Raw genomic sequence first — 15,741 nt, 5'->3', positions numbered from 1 at the left:
GGAGGGGATGTCTTCCTGACTGGATGAAAAGGAGGGGGGCTCCCTCTGCGCACATCTGCAGAAGGGGCTGCACGTTCTGGAGGGAGGCCTTGCGTCTAGACCAGTTGAGAAAGGAGCTACACACCATAAAGAAGTGCTTAGGGAAGTCAAGTAATTTTGCTGTAGCTCCTGTTATGGCAATAAAGCATCATGTGATATTAGTGAGCAATCATATTAAAAATTCCTCTTCAATCATCAGTAAAAGCCTGGAAGATAATCCTACTGATCCCTGCATGTGGCTTTCCAGCACCCTTGTTATCTATGGCTTGATTTTTGGGGCTCAATGCCGTAAACACTACTGAATGTGTAAGACTACTCGTAGTAGCCAACATTATACTCAGGAGCGCATGCTGGACTGGAGACTCCAGTGTCTCCTTTAAAGCAGGGAGCATGGTATCAACACCTAAATCAGCCATATTCTGCTCTTGTGCGGTGCAAGTCACAGGAGGCCAAAGGAGTCACTCTGGATTTATACCACTGTAAACGAGAGCAAAATCTGGCCCCAAATTTCACTTGGCAACAAACTATTGCTGTCAACTGCCACCTTTTCAAAATGAGGTAAACTGAATGCCTTCTGACAAAAGTTTGCATTACACAGTCTGTGCTTCTTTTGACTTGTAAAGTACTCTTGGAAAAGCAGGTCTTGCAGTGATAAAGTGCTATCCCTGCCTGTGCCTCAGTCCCATAAGAGTCATTTCACATAAACAGTAGTGATATTAAAAGGGACAGTTGCACTCTGATACTATGGTGGGGAAGACCCTATAAATAAGATCAGTGCTAATTTGAAATTTAACACAGATAGAAGTGAGAAGACTGTTTAATCAAGTTTCTTCAGCAATAAAGAGCCTCCCCATTCAGGAAATTCATCAAATATTTTCAAGGCAGATGCCAAAGCATTTTACAATTACTTGCGGCTCCCTTTGGCTGCCCGGCTCACGTCTACTAATGTCTCACTGCATTAGCAACCGCCTGTCTTAGTTCCAAGCACTTTCCTCATTTTCTCCCTATGGAATAAGAGAGTTTGGTTTTCTGCCTGCAACTGTCACACAAAAAGCTACTGTTCTGAATGTAAAGGTAAAGTTGGTGGCCTGATTAGGAGATATTTATAGATCCTCAGAGGATTCCTAGCTAACAAAGGGCATTATGCGTTTTTAATAGTGCTACCTAGTGTGAAATATTTCATAAAACAAGGCAATAGATCTTTAGACTTCATCAGGCTGACAAGGGTGGGGGAAATTGTTTTCCACTGCACAGACTTATTTCTAGGAGGGGTTGCGTTCCCCCACCAACCAAGGTGGTAGTGGGGTAGCCAGGTTTTGCATAACCATTTTAAAATTTAGCATCTGATTTCTAGCGCATTGATTTGCATTTGAAAAAATAGAAAAAAACCAACTGTGGCACCTCCTTAGAAACTAAATTAATTATTTTTTTCATAATGCAAGAGGTGAATTGCAAAAACATTCCCCCCTCCCCCCTTTTCTGGGCCCGATCCTTCCCCCATTCAAATCCTTGGATTGAGCTGTGCCCTATGATGGGCACAGTAGGAGGTGACTCGGGCCCCCTGCTGGTGGCAAATTAAAAAACAGAAATCCAGCGGCACTTTGCTTCTCTTCTCTAAGAATAAAACTAAAACGCTGTTCAGTTAAGGCCCCCATTCTGTTTTCATAAAAAGACAGACACAGAGGCAACATCTGCATTTCTAAAAGGAACAACAAAAAAGAGTTGCCACTCCTGCCCCTGAAACTTTGCAGAATGAAAGTTTTGGGGAATGTCACCAAATTCCTTCAAAGGACCATAAACCTTTTAATGAGGTGCTCTCCCATTTTTAAGCCCAATTATTCCGCTTTTAACAACTGAATGGAATAACTTTTACAGCTCCTCATTACCCTGCAGGCTTCAGAGACCCCTGATTACCCATCCATCCTTGCTTAGTACAGGACTCCCTGCTACCCTACCCATCCCTAACGAAGGGCATTGTTTAAAAAGGAGCCTTTTGTACCCCTCCAACACATTTAGCTTATTAAAACGGTAATATTTCAAGGCATCTGCCACTAATGACATTCATTTCCTTACCTTTAAAAGAGAGGTCAAGGCAGAATGAAAGAGAAAAAGATCGACTGAGCTGGCTCTTTAACACTGAAGTCTGCAGCTTCCTGAGCCAGCCTGGTCAACAAGCCATGAAAGCCCTGATTGTCCCAAAGGTCATAGGTTATCATCAGTGAGTCACCCCTGGGACTGCCTGCCTGCTACCCAGGCACATCTCTGCCCTGCACACATCTAAACGAGGTGCTTCAAAGGACTGGCTGGTGCCAAGCTGGGTATCTCTGCCTAGCAAGCCAGGGTGCACATGCTGAGAAGCTGGAACAAAGTGGGACGGTTGTGCCAGGCTGGCTGAGCCAGCTGTCAGCTGGATACAAATGGTGGGCAAGAGATGGGTGTAGAGAGCCTGCTGGAGACTGTAGCAACCAGGACTCCCCCCACCCCACACAACTGGTATCTGACACTCACTGATCTCGGATGTCAGACAAAGAAACTTAGGAAAGAGCCCTTGTCTTGGGGGCTTGGGGAGAGGAGAGCCCAGCCCTACTGCAATAAAGCACGTCCAGCTTCCTTAACAAGCATCTGAAGGCAGATCTCCAGCACCCCCCTCCCACCCCTCCAGCCCCAGCTCCAGCTCCTGCAAACTTGCCCCTGTACCTCCTTAGCCCTCCCCAGCATGCTGAGCTAGGATCAGGGATCATGTCCTTACCTCCTCTCCTGGCTCTCGCTCTCGCTCTCCCTTCTTCTGGCTGCAGCTGCTGCTTGCTGAGCAGTTTTCAAGAGACTGAGTGCTCCTTCTAGCTGACTCGCTGTTATATACACTGCAGACAAGCGCCCCTAGATGGCAGCTGTGTAAGTAGTTTTCTGCCCAAAACACTTGGGAGAAAATAAAAGAGGGGGAGGGAGGTGTTGTTTCCTGGCTGGGCGATGCTGCACCACACCCCTGGGAAAGCCCAGCTTGTCCCCTCTTCCCCAGCACATTTGAAGGAGGAGTGGGTGTATCACCTGCATCCTGCCAAAAGGCGGGGAAATGCCAAGTCAACATTAGCCTCTCCTCTTAAATCACCAAATATTGATCTTGTCTCAGGTGTCTATAGATCTTTAATCCCTTTAACACATGCAGAGGTGCATTTCCTAGCTCTGCTAGAGACTTTTATCCTCACACCATCATGTCTTGATCTGTTCAGAGCCCTCTGCCTGTGCATGGCTTGGCAATACAGACTTTTTTTGTTGTTGTTCCTGTTGTTTGGCACGAAAGGAGGTCATCACTGCACAAAGCAGAACTCACTTTTTCAGGTTGTGCTGATCAACTGCCATGAGCTCAGGGAAATAGCCTCAAAATGTGTGAGATGCTGTCATTCTGCTTGTGAAGACACCCCAAGTCCCCCAAAAGTAAACCTAAATGCTGATGTTCTTTCCCTGGCCCAGCTAAGATAAATACTTGGGTTAAATGTGGGATATTTATTTTTCCTGTCCATGAAAAATAATTGTTTCAGTTTTTACTTAAAACTTAAAAGACTTCAGCTTAAAGAAGCCACCTTTCCCTCCACAGTGAAGCAACAAATGTGTCATAATTTCAAACATGTAAACATCCCAGCAGTGGCTTTTGAGCATCCAAAAACTGAGGCACCAAATGCAGCACTCTTAAAAAAGCCTTGTTTTTATAAAGTTTTAAGTATCTATACAAATGAAACCTTAAAGAGTTTCAAATTGGAAGCTGAAAATGATTTGTCACTTCTAAAATTTAGACTAGAGGGTCTTATTCAGCATTCTAGGGGAACGATCATATAAACTCAGGCCACATAAACTCTTCAGACAAGATAAGGGGTGTTGGTTTTTTTCCTTCGTTTGTTGGGTTTTTTGGGTGGGGTTGCATGTGTGAATAAAAATAAATGTAAAGCAACTCAAAGCTTCACTTTGAGGTCATGCTCTGTAGAGCTTTGCAGAAATAAACTGCAATCTATTCTAGTTCCACTGATTTCCAATTCTAGCAGTGTCCTGCAAAGTCAACTGCATTTATGTAATGTTAGCCCCACCTCTACTGGTGCCTGGTTCCTAAAATACAAAAGCTTGTGAACACTCAAGAAAAGTGGGGGTTTTTTAATACCTCCACTGCAATTAAGGCAGATAGAGCTAAGATTGCACGGCTCAGACACTAGAAGAACAGAAAGCCTCAATAATAATAAAGCAACAAAAAAAGGGAAAAAAAGATTATTGTCTGGGATAGTTGGGTGGGGGAGGCTAACAGTTCTCTCCTGGCATAAGAAAATGTTGTACAGTCAGAGGCAGTAAGCTCACACCTCGTTTTCTACACCTGCTGCAAGAAAAGATAACACCAAAGACAGGCCACATAGAGTAAGATTCTTGCCAACTAAAGTCACCCTATCACTTTCTGTGTTACTGAAGGTAAATCAGGTCATTTAAGCACAAAAGGCCACATTTTTGCAAAACCCAATCAAAGTATGAACAGACAACATTTTCAGGCATTTGGTTTTGCAAGTCAGTTGTCTTTAACAGCTTGCTGTTTTTCTTCCTGGTGGAAGATGCAGTAATCTACCTGCCAACAAACCAGTAAATCCCTTGAGTGAAAATACAAATGGTGCAATGTGAGTAAGTACTCTTAGCTGCTGAAGCTTGAAAATAGTGCTGACAGCTGAAAAGGCTCTGACTCATGTACTCCCAGTCCTGGGCATTTATAAACTATAGACAACAAAATGCAGTATATATATTTAGACTATACCATTTCCTCCACCCAGCATGGGATGTGTAGAATACACACATACACCGGGATTTGGGGGGGCACAAAAGTAAAACAGTTCAGCAACTTGGCACCAAATTCTTCTCTTTACTCAGAAGGCACCCAGGCACCTTTGTAACGGAGCTCCTGCCTAAACAAGGTTGATAAGTTAGCTAATACATTTTAAGCAGCACATTTTGAAACACAAACACAAAAAGCCTTTAGAACTTCTAAATATCTTGGCATTAGCCACCAGCTGCAAATACATTTTAAATGCAGCTAGCCCAACCTCTAGTAGTGGCTACAAAAGGTTAATTAAAACATGTTTTTAAAATATAACCCATTTTTCTGGTCAAGAAAGAGCTGGAATGAGGCCTTGGGACTTTTAAGAGATTTTCTGGTGCCAACAGCTATTCTTCTAGAGCAAAAGTAAGAAGGGAGCTCAGATACTTTATGTCTTTAAGAAGAGAAGTCTAATCAAGAGACCACTTATTTAGTATTGCATATTCCAGGTTTCTACTTAAGAAAAAAAATCTATTATCCATCAGGACACTCAATTCGTCTAAAAAAAAGGATCTCTATTTTAACTGGACTTTTTACTGCTTCATCCTTTCCTAGGAAACTTCGGAGGATGACCTTTGGGAAGGAGTCACCCCAAATTTATACCATCATGAAAAAGAACAACAGTTGTCCCTTCATGCTAACTGAGCCTGATTATCTCCTTGATGCCTGCATGGCTACAGCAGTTGGAGTGAGTGGATCAGGGGTATGGCAGGACGGAGGGGGGGAGGAGGAGGGGGGGAGGAAACAATGATTATACTAGCCCTCAGTCCTGTGAAAATCAAGGAGAGGATGAGGTTACCGAACAGCCTGAGTTCATGCACATATGTATATTTTGCCTACTGCTTGAGGAAGCTATGCTGTAATGAGAAATGAGAGCAGGGTACTTAGATGGAGCGTTGGGTCTCTCTGCAAATATCCTTTTGTATCTACCCTTCATATCTCTGCAACATGCGTACAGAGTAATAGGCAATATATTTTTTATGTGAAGGTACAACCCAACCTCTGCCCTACTAATGAACATTATATAATTTCCCTTTTCCTGCTTGAATTGTTCCTGAGTAGGGGATGATAGAGCCCTTTGATCTGTAGCTCCAAATTAGCAAAGCATTTCAGCACCTGCTTAACTATAAGCACTTACCAAAATCCACTGACTTCTGTAATTAAGTGCAAAAAGGACTGGGAGTACTCACGTGCTTAAAACAAAGCTCAAGTGCTTGGCTGAAGCAGAGCCCAAAAGCTATAGACAAAAATATTCTGGCAGAAAACCATAATCATTAGGTTGAAGAAACAGACAAATTCTCTTTACCTGCAAGGCAAGAAACAATGAATTCAGTTTTATATCTTCTTCCAAACAAAGCCAGCAACTAGCATCCAGCAATGCACAACACAAGACTGTCTTGTTCATGAATCACCTGCAAGTTCCTTCCATACACAGTGCACAACCCTGGCTGTACCTAACAATTTTCCAGTTTCCTCCCTTAAGCTATCATTTACAGGAAATGCGTTACTCATGCAGGATAGACAAGTATGTCCCTTTCCCTTATGAAAGCCAAATTGTGTTGGCATTCACAGATGAAATGCTCAACAAAAAAATTACAAAACAAATTAATGTTAAATCACTCCATTGCAGCAGTAAAAGTGAAAGAGAAGTTGATGCCCAATCTAGGGTCATTTGGGGGCTATACCGGCAAATAGCCAGGATACCAAAGGCCTCATCTCATTCACATAAGAATTCTGTCTGCTGCTACCTGGACCATGTCAGTCAGTCAGGGATGGAAGGTGATGTGAACCTGATAGAGCTATATTGGACGAAAACCTCCAGTATAGATGCAGTTATACCAGCAAACTGAATTCTTGCCAATTTCTTTTGCTCGTGGGAGGGTTGTTTTTATGCTATTGGTAGACAGCATATCTTTGCCAGATTTCATGAGTATACCATACCACACAAGCTTTTTGCATAGCCACTTGGGAAAAGAGTAGACAGTTTGGCTACCAATTTTAGTATAGACATAGTCCTAGTGTCTACCAGCTCCACAGACAATGTTGGCATCTCATGTTTTTCATTTGGTTAGAAAAACAACCAGGAAAAACTTCCCTAATTTTAAGAATAGATGCCTAGGGAAACAGTGCAACTTCCTGCATTGGAGGTTTCTAATATGAGGATGGACCCATGTACATATGGGATGGTTTAGGAACAGTGCATCTATGCAGAGGGTTAGACTAGATGACACTTGAAGACCCTCCAACTGTCTTAGGTGAGCATCACCATAGGGAAGCAACTGTTAGAGATTGGGGCTCCATGGTGTTAGGTGCTGTGTACAAACGTATTGATAGGTAGTCCCAGTCCAAACAGTTCATGACCTTAATAGATAAGGCAGGAGGGGATGGGAGAAAGGAAGCATTATCCTGTATCACAAGAGGAGAACTAAACCACTGAATGACTTGACCAAGGTCAGGCACTGATACTGTGAAAATAAGTAGGGCTTGAACCCAAGGTTTTTTTCTACTAGCTAATTGCCTTCACCACATAGCCTTCCATTGCCTCAGAAGAACAGAACTCTCTACTGCTTGTATTAGAGAAATACACAAAAAAGCTGTAATGCGCTCTATCCACCCACCTGCCTCTCCCCTCTTTTCCTCTCCCATCTTCTCCTCTTACCTAGAATCAAGGATTAGAAGCTGTATTTTATGTTCAAGCTTCCCTTCCTAACACAACATAGAGGAGTGCTGAGTTTTAGCCTGATCTAAGCAAGTACAAAAATGTAACTTGGCACCCACAAGCACTTGAAAGATTTTTGGAGTGATAGGAAGTACATAACAGAAGGGTGGGGGAGTTTTCAAGACCACAGAAATACTTAAAAGCAACAAATGTTTGTAAATTGCACAACAGGAGGGCTGACACAAAGCAAAGACAAGACTGCGCAGTGTCACGCACACATCTGTGTAAGAGCGTCTTAGAGAGAGAGATGTCATCATTTATCTGAAGACAGAGCATAGCACTCTAGCCAACACTGTTACTCAAATCCGAAGCATAAACACACCCAGCAACCAAGTCTCTCTTAAACAGAAAAACAAAGCAAAAGTCTGAAGGAACACAAACTCACAGGCAATAAACTGGAAATCAGGCTCCGTGCTCTGCAGGTACAAGGAAGTGAAATAACCTCCCATGATCTTTATAATAAGAGCTGCTGGGGCACCGTACCAAAAATCAGTATTAATTTCCTCCCTCTTATGAACCAGCTCATTTTCTGTTGTCTCCCTGTCACAGACCTTATAATGTGAATGTGATGATGGATGTGATGATGGAAGAACAGTACAAATGACCAGACTAATAAAAAAGAAATCACTACATAAAGAGCCATTTCTTTAAAGATCTCTGAGGAGAGAGACTAAAAAAGTAGTAGACTTTATCCAGGTCAATAATTGCTGTGGTGCTTTTCAGAGCCATTTCACCCTACAGTAGAAAATAACCCATGTCATTTAATACTAAGCCAACATCTAAATCAGGTTAAGCAGTCACTAACCAAAGTCAGGAAATCCAAAGTTAGTACTGTTCTCCTGTCTCACTCATGCCACATGGGATAAAAAGAGGTATAAAAGCATGAAGTGAAGGTGGAGTGTCAGTTGTAACAGTGAAATTCCTGGCTTTTTTTGGTTAACATTAAGACCTTAAAAGCAATTTGATGCCTCTTGGAAAATTTCAGTCAGATTCTATTTAGGTTTTGTCCTATAAATTCCTACTGTCGCAATCACCAGAGTGGGGTAATGCTAACAAAGGGTAGCCACCAACATGTTTGTTCAAGGGGCAAAATAAGTGAGACAGTCTCAGAGGCTAGTAGTAGCCCTGAAACTGACCTGTAATAGTCAGTGAGCACATCTACGCATGCATTAAATGTGCCATAATTACAGTGCATTAAGTTTAGTACCTGTAATAATAGGTAGTAAACTTAACACCGAAATTGGCAGCACCATGCAGTAGTGCCAGCGCACTTCTTTTATGTGATGCTAACTCACAGTAGACGAATTCTACTGAGCATTAGCACATTTACACAGCTTTTGCCATGATGTGCTAATGTACAGTAGAATTAGTCTACTGTGCTTCTAGTGTCTTGTGTAGATGTGCCCAGAGTACAGCTCTAGGAAATTGTAATTTGCAAACCAGCCCTGCTCAGGATGCTGTCTAATGCAGATCTGGGAACAATTTTTCAAATTCGGGATGAATATCCCATATTAGGGCATCCTCGGGGACATGGGGGCCCAACCATGAAATGAGGGACCATTCCAGAAAATCCCAGATAGTTGGTAATTTTTATTCTAATCTTGCTCTGAGCACTTGTATGATTATTATCATCATTATCATCATCATCATCATCTGTATTAGAATGGCATTTAGAGGCTTAAAGGCCAACAGAGATAAAGACCCTAAAGCACTAAACCTTATGCATAGTAATAACAGTCCTTGCTCCAAAAAAATTACAGTGTACATAGCCAAATGTCACCCAGTAGATCAATGGCACAGCCAGGATTAGAATCCAGGGGAAGACCTATAGCTGGTATAAATCATCATAGTTCCATTGACTGAGGAGATGGGACAAATTATACCAGCTGAAGATCTGACCCAGTATGGCATATGCTAGCTAGGCCAAGCACCTTCACTTGATAGATGAGCTGGTGACCAGCAGCCCCTTGCTTCTGCTGAACTTTTATTTATTTCTATTACCAGTAAAGCTGCGCACATTGGTGATGCATAGGGGGTGCACATGCACCCCCTGAGATTGGTCACACACGCCCTGAGATTGGCCACTGCTGATGCTGTCAGCAGTGTCTGCGGGTGGTCACTGGTCACCACCACACCCTTCTCGCCACCAATACTGCCGGCAGTGTTTGCAGGCAGTCACCAATCACCAGTCGGCACTCACCACCTCCCCACCCCCTGCCACTAAGACTGCTGTGACCGGTTCCCGCTCACTGCCGCCATGCCCCTGCTGCTGCCGCTTGCAAGTGGTCACTGTGTCCCCACAGCCTCAGGAGGCACGAGGCGTTTACAGCTGCACATGGAATAATAAGGCAAAGCAAGTCTGATGGAACTGCCCACATTCCTTGTTCCCACTGGAACTGTCTGTTGCAAAATAACCATCTCCTTATACTAGAGCAGAATAGACTCTGACGTGACTATTAGAGGGCATGTTTGTTGTATCTACTGTCCTTATGCTGTTTTCCTTAATCCAGTGGTTCTCAACCTTTTTTGTACGAGGACCTATTTGTAAACATCAATGGCCAGTCCTGACCCAGTGCCCCTCACTCCCAATCTGCTGTCCCCTGCCCCCAGGCCCCAGCCCTCCAGTGTGCGGAGTAGGGGGTGGGTGTGTGGGGCATGGAGGGCCCCAAGCAGCCCTTCACAACCTGGAACTCTGCCCACCAGCCAGGGAAAAACTAGCATTTCCCACCTTTTTCTCCTTTAAAGGAGAACCCATTTTTAAAGTTTCTTGATCCGTTTTTAAAGTTCGCTCATGACCCTTTCATATATTCTTGTGACCCACTTTTGGGTCATGACTCATGGGTTGAGCCATGCTACTTTAATTACTTTTGTGTCCTGCTCTAAAGCCCTCTCCCTTGTACTCAATGGACTCATTTTCTAAAAGACTGGTAATTTTGGGATCAGAGCTCAGTGCCCAGAATCAATCAGATTTTTAGAAGAGCTCAACAGATTTGTAAGTAGTCTCGCAGTTATGACCTGTGCCACATTGAAATGAGAGCTCAGGTCCCTGAAATGCCGACTCCTGGGGTTAGACAGCTTGACCCTCAGCGTGTCCTGCTTACTGGAACAGACCCTCCTTTGACCTGCCATGCCTTGTTCTTGTATATTGTTGGGAGGGTTTCTTGTCATGAATAGGAGTCTCCCTCTGGCCACATACAAGGTAGTTCTGTGGGGCTCCACCTCTCCACCTCTCCTCACACCCTGTCAACTGTGTATGATGATATTGGCCAACCCCACTTACTGCAAAGAGATGCAACTACAGTTTTGGCTCACTAGATGTTATCAGTAGAATCTCAGAGTGAATGTCATCAGTTTGGATAGCCATTTAGCCTGTCAAAGTCTCTGCCTACCTAATCAGTCAACTATAAAGAAATGATGAACAGAGAAATCAAAATTGTATGCTGTCACAGAGCACTGGGGTGCCCTGCTCCTAAAGAGGAGAAACTGCTAGGGAAAGGACCCTAGCAGTGAGGGAATAAGGAACCCAGCTGTGGGTTGTCGGGGCAACCAGGGAAGGTCAGCTGACTGGAAGGGGCAGGGCCTGGCCCTTATGAAGCAAAGCCCGGGAGCTGAGGCCAGAGGCAGTCCCCTGCCAGCAGCCAGAGAGGCAGCAGCTCCCTGAGCAAAGATGCTAGAAGAAGCCTGACCACAGGTACAGCTCAAGCCGAGTAAAGGATGGCAGCTCTAAGATGTCTGAGCCATGTGGTTTTAGCTGGGCGGCTTTAAGTTATGTTATAGCCTAGGGGCTTGTGTTTTGTTTTGTTGTTACACCTGTGGTTTGGGTGAGGGGTTGGAGGCGGCCTCATAGGGGACTCACAGTAGTGTGAGGACCCCAGCGCCGGTGAGGGCACGGTATTTGGGGTGTATAGACCCCTGCCCCAGAGAGGGGCAGCTGAGAAGCCCCAGAGAAGGGGGCATTGTGGAGAAGCCCCAGGGCGGGCATGGTGAGCCCCAGAGAGGGGGCATTACTGAGAAGCACCAGTGTGGACATGGCGGGCGAGAATTTGATGGTGCCCTTGGGCCAACTTGGCACGGGAAGGGGGCCTTGAGGAGATCACGGCCCTCCTGCAGGACCCTGCCGTGACATATACAAATCATTGGTCACTAAGAAAATCAGTCCATTGCATTGCCTGCTATACTGCCTCCCATAGGCAATCGCATAACAACAGTCAATGAAATCAAGAACCATTTGCAGTTCATTAGTCCATAAGAAAATCAATCCATCCAATTAATTCTCCTAAATGATCCAGTAATGATAATCAATAAAATCAAAATTATCCACAATTCATTAGTCATTAAGAGAATCAGCTCATCGTATTAATTCCATTGGCTCATCAAATCACTCTCAGTTCATTACATGCTAGGTCTGTCCATCAAGCAAAGTTCTCGCTTTTCCAAGTGTGCAAATCACACTACCTAATTAATTCTCACTGGTTGCTTCCCAATCCTCTGACCTAATGCTTCAGAGCCTGATGCCACAAGCCTCCCCCTCCTTGACTGGTCTTTCTTATGGTGGGCACCTGTTCACTTCCTCAGACCCTGATCAGGACCGAGAGATCCTCCCTCTCTCGGTCCAACTCCATGGTGGCTTCCTGGGGCCTTCTCTCCCCTCCCCTACTCCCAGGGCTCCATGAAACTCCTGCATCATGGAGACTCTCCCCTTGCCAGTTTCAGTGGCATTTGCAGCATTTTCAGGGCTGTGCAGCTCTGCAGTTCATCATCCCATTGCTCTCTCTCCTCCTTCTGCCTGCGCTGGATGTCTGGTTATGTACTTTGTGAGGTGCCCAACCAGGTGCCTGTGCTGGATGTCTGGTTATATACTTTGGGAGGTGCCCACCATAAGAAAGACCAGACAAGGAGGGGTAGGCTTGTGGCTCCAGGCTCCGAAACATCAGGTCAGAGAAGTGGGAACCAATGTCTGGTTATACAGCCAGCTCTTGGGTGTCCTCCAATATGGAGGGAATAGGGGCTTACAAACTGGGACCCCTACTTCCTCTGCCATTCAGCCACCACCCCCATCCCTGTAAGAACACAAGAGAACTCTCCAGCCCTTACTGGGCTATGTTACTTCCGCCAGGTACCAGAAGCAGGGTTTCTCAGGGCCCCTACTCTCAGGTTCCACTTTGGAGGGTGCCTCCTGCTTCCACAAGGTTGAATGATCATCTGTCACCAAGGTCCTTAAAAAATCAGGCGAGCAGCACCTAAGGTAAAGTTGGCACCAGAACCCATACCACCCAGTACTATTGCTGAACCTTGGTGTTGCCAAACCTAAATACTAAAAATCCCAACATCACAAGATTATTTAAAAAAGTGTGAGATTTTTTTTCCCCTTTTAGTTTTAGGAGCCTTGGTTTTGGAGCTGCTCATGTAAAAGTGAGCATGGAAACTTTATTTTTTTTAAAAACACAAAAAACTCAAGAGTCTTGTGTAATTACAGGACTCCAGGGACTGAGGCCTTAAAAAATAATGCCAAATATCTGGGAGATTTGGAAGTTTGTAACACTGTGAATGCTTCCTTAAATATGTGTATTACCTATATGATTTGAGTCTCTTGAGTAGGGATTAACTTCTCCCACACACATCAACATTTGTACTTCACAGATAACAACAAAAAGGAATGATGATGATTTATAGACAAAATGCATATATTATTACATGTATATCAAATCAGTGGTGCAGCCCATGCTTTGGCTCTACTTTCTCTTTCTTTCATTATAATTTAGTTTAGCAGCTGCAGCAACCCATGCTAGAGAGGTTAATACTTGTTTCCAGCTGCCTCACAGGACACTTTCCATCAATCATGTATGGAATTGCAGCTATGTCATTTTTTAGTGAGTTTCCAAAAAAGACAAATACCAGGTGTGGCAAGCATTCCAATACACTATGAAGACAGAAAAATCGATGTACATTCTTAATGCAAGGACTTAATGCAAAGACTGCTTTAAAGAAAAATCTATTTTAGTGTAATTAAGAATAGAACCCATGTAGCTAATAATTATTGAAAATAGTTCTCTCCTTCACAGTCCATTTCCACTTTACTCATCTTCCGCTAAGTAAAGATGTAACCTATAGGTGTTATTTGTAGCTTCATAATCTACTCTCATAGACATTATTGTAATTTATTGATAAAAGGTACTGAAGTGTGACTCCGTGGAAGATAAAATAAGTCTTTGAATGAGAAATCCTGCTTTCAGCAGTTACTGCAACTATCAATGAAGATATAAACATTAGTTTTTAAAATTTTCTCCTCCAGACTTAAAGGCTATTACATGGTTGCCTGTGATTGTGGAATAGGGGACACAGAGACCTGAGCGGTTCCTTTTGGTTCTTTGTTCCTAATGAAAACAATCTGGCACATACATTTAGACAGTAGCATAGCTAAGGGAAAATAGAGACAGTGAATGGGGAGAGGGCACAAACATAGCAGCCACTGCACTGCCTGCCCTCCTGCTACTGCCAGCAACACAGGCACTGATGCTGCCACCTGCCAAGGTGCAGAAGTGCCCAGGATGGACATCTGCATTTGGATTAATAGCATACATGGACAGAAGCCAGCCTATAGCAAGCTCGGTTCCAACTTAGCATAAGCAACAAGTGATACAAAAGAAATTCTGGTGGCGCAGGGTGGGGGAATACAAAGAGGGACAGCCATTAGATAAACCATGCTGTTGGTCTCTTGGCCTGGGGAGTCTGGGAGTCAGAGTATCTGGCTTCTGTTTCCAGTTCTGAGCAGTGTGGGGAGTGGTTCTCTAGTGGTTAGTCACCAAGTGGACCAGGCTTTCTAGGGTCTCCTTCTAGCTGCCACTGACAAATCACATGCCTTTTCCTTCTAGTTTTCTTGCCACAAATGAAAGGACTCAACCCACCCTGAAGGATGAACTAAACTGTGAGAGCTTCAGTATAACATCTCCTGGAAGAACAAAGAAGAAAAGAAGCAGCAAGTTCACCCTCTAAACAAGTTTCTGTTTGTGCTGCTCCTCTTACCTCACAGCAGGCCACACAGATGGATAAGACACACACCTGTCATTATCTTCTCAGCTGCAGACCCACCAACCCAACAGGTTTCTCCTAATGCTGCAGTTCTACAGACTGGCTATGAAGAGAATCACAGGCCTCTGTGGAAACCCCCAGAGGACTGACTGGTGGTTACATGTTAGGACCCCTTATCCAGCAAGGTGGTTGAATTTCCATCCCTGGAAGTGCCAGTCAGACAAACACTAGTTTGGGACAGCTTGGACACAGAGGCTCCCGCCTCAAGCAAAGGGTAGGACTAGATGATCTTCTGAGGTACCCTCCAGCTCTATTTTTCTATGATTCTATGACTTTCCCCTGATATCCACATCCCAAGCAGGGGCAGCCCAGGTAAAAACCCTGGTAAAGTGTGTAAAGAGTGTAAAAGCCCTGGTCAAGTGCTCCAGCCATTTGATCTGCCTGGAGACATCTCAGCTCTCTGAAGCCTCCAGCACCCTGGAGAAGGCAGCATCTCAAAAGGTCCCAGAGGGCAAGATGCACAGGAGGAAAGGATAAATGGCAATATCCAACACAGCAGAGAGGTCAGAGGAAGAGCTGGTGAGAAAGGGTCAGCAAGGACCCTAACAAGAGCCATTTCAGGAGAGCAGGCTCATTGGGAGACCAAGTGGAGTTGTCCAGGGTGGGGCAGGGGAGAGGAGTTCAATCCATGTGCTAAGGGGGAAGAAAAGAGAGAAATGTTATTAGGATAAGCAGGTGTAGTCAAGGGCTGGCATCTGAGGGCAAATCAAACTGTAATATGCTTCCACTGTTAGGGGAAGGGACCAGGGGCCTATCAGTGGCAGAGGAGGAGGCCAGAGTGGGGGTCAGTGTTGGGACAGTGGAGATGGGAAGGTGCATGGGAAGACATACACCTGCTCAGTGACTTCCATTTCCTCATAGCCTTGTTCAGAGACCTCCATTTCCTCATGCCCTTGCTCGGTGACTTCCATGTCCTCATACCCTTGCTCCACCACTTCCATCTTGACCATCTCCATCTCTCTAAATGTTTTCCCCTACTCGCCTAGCAACCCCCTGCTCTTCCATCTCCATGGCACCTGCTAGCGCTGTGACATAGCCAGGTTCTAATTGCTCT

General features: G+C 44.5%; 1 protein-coding gene and 1 long non-coding RNA gene across 5 annotated transcripts in view; one reads left to right on the top strand and one right to left on the bottom strand.

Annotated features, from left to right (window-relative positions):
- Positions 1-6,090, bottom strand: part of ACKR3 (atypical chemokine receptor 3) — a 14,368-nt gene extending 8,278 nt beyond the window's left edge. The window contains exon 1 of one of the 4 annotated variants that reach the window (XM_025214083.1): positions 6,070-6,090. The gene's annotated coding sequence lies outside the window, so the exon portion shown is untranslated. Of the gene's footprint in view, positions 1-941; positions 1,044-2,788; positions 2,998-6,069 lie in introns of those variants that run through there. The other 3 variants (XM_006032341.3, XM_025214082.1, XM_025214081.1) reach the window with 3 other exon arrangements.
- LOC102382985 overlaps positions 1-15,472 on the top strand; it is a 17,122-nt gene extending 1,650 nt beyond the window's left edge. The window contains exons 2-3 of the long non-coding RNA XR_324824.2: positions 5,435-5,567; positions 14,471-15,472. This is a non-coding gene — a long non-coding RNA (uncharacterized LOC102382985). The remainder of the gene's footprint in view (positions 1-5,434; positions 5,568-14,470) is intronic.
- Positions 15,473-15,741: the final 269 nt, after the last annotated feature.

This window comes from Alligator sinensis, unplaced genomic scaffold (assembly GCF_000455745.1).
Source record: "Alligator sinensis unplaced genomic scaffold, ASM45574v1 scaffold205_2, whole genome shotgun sequence".
Lineage (NCBI taxonomy): Eukaryota > Metazoa > Chordata > Crocodylia > Alligatoridae > Alligator > Alligator sinensis.
Note: the sequence above shows the minus strand (reverse complement) of the source record. Positions and strands in the feature narration are given on the sequence as shown.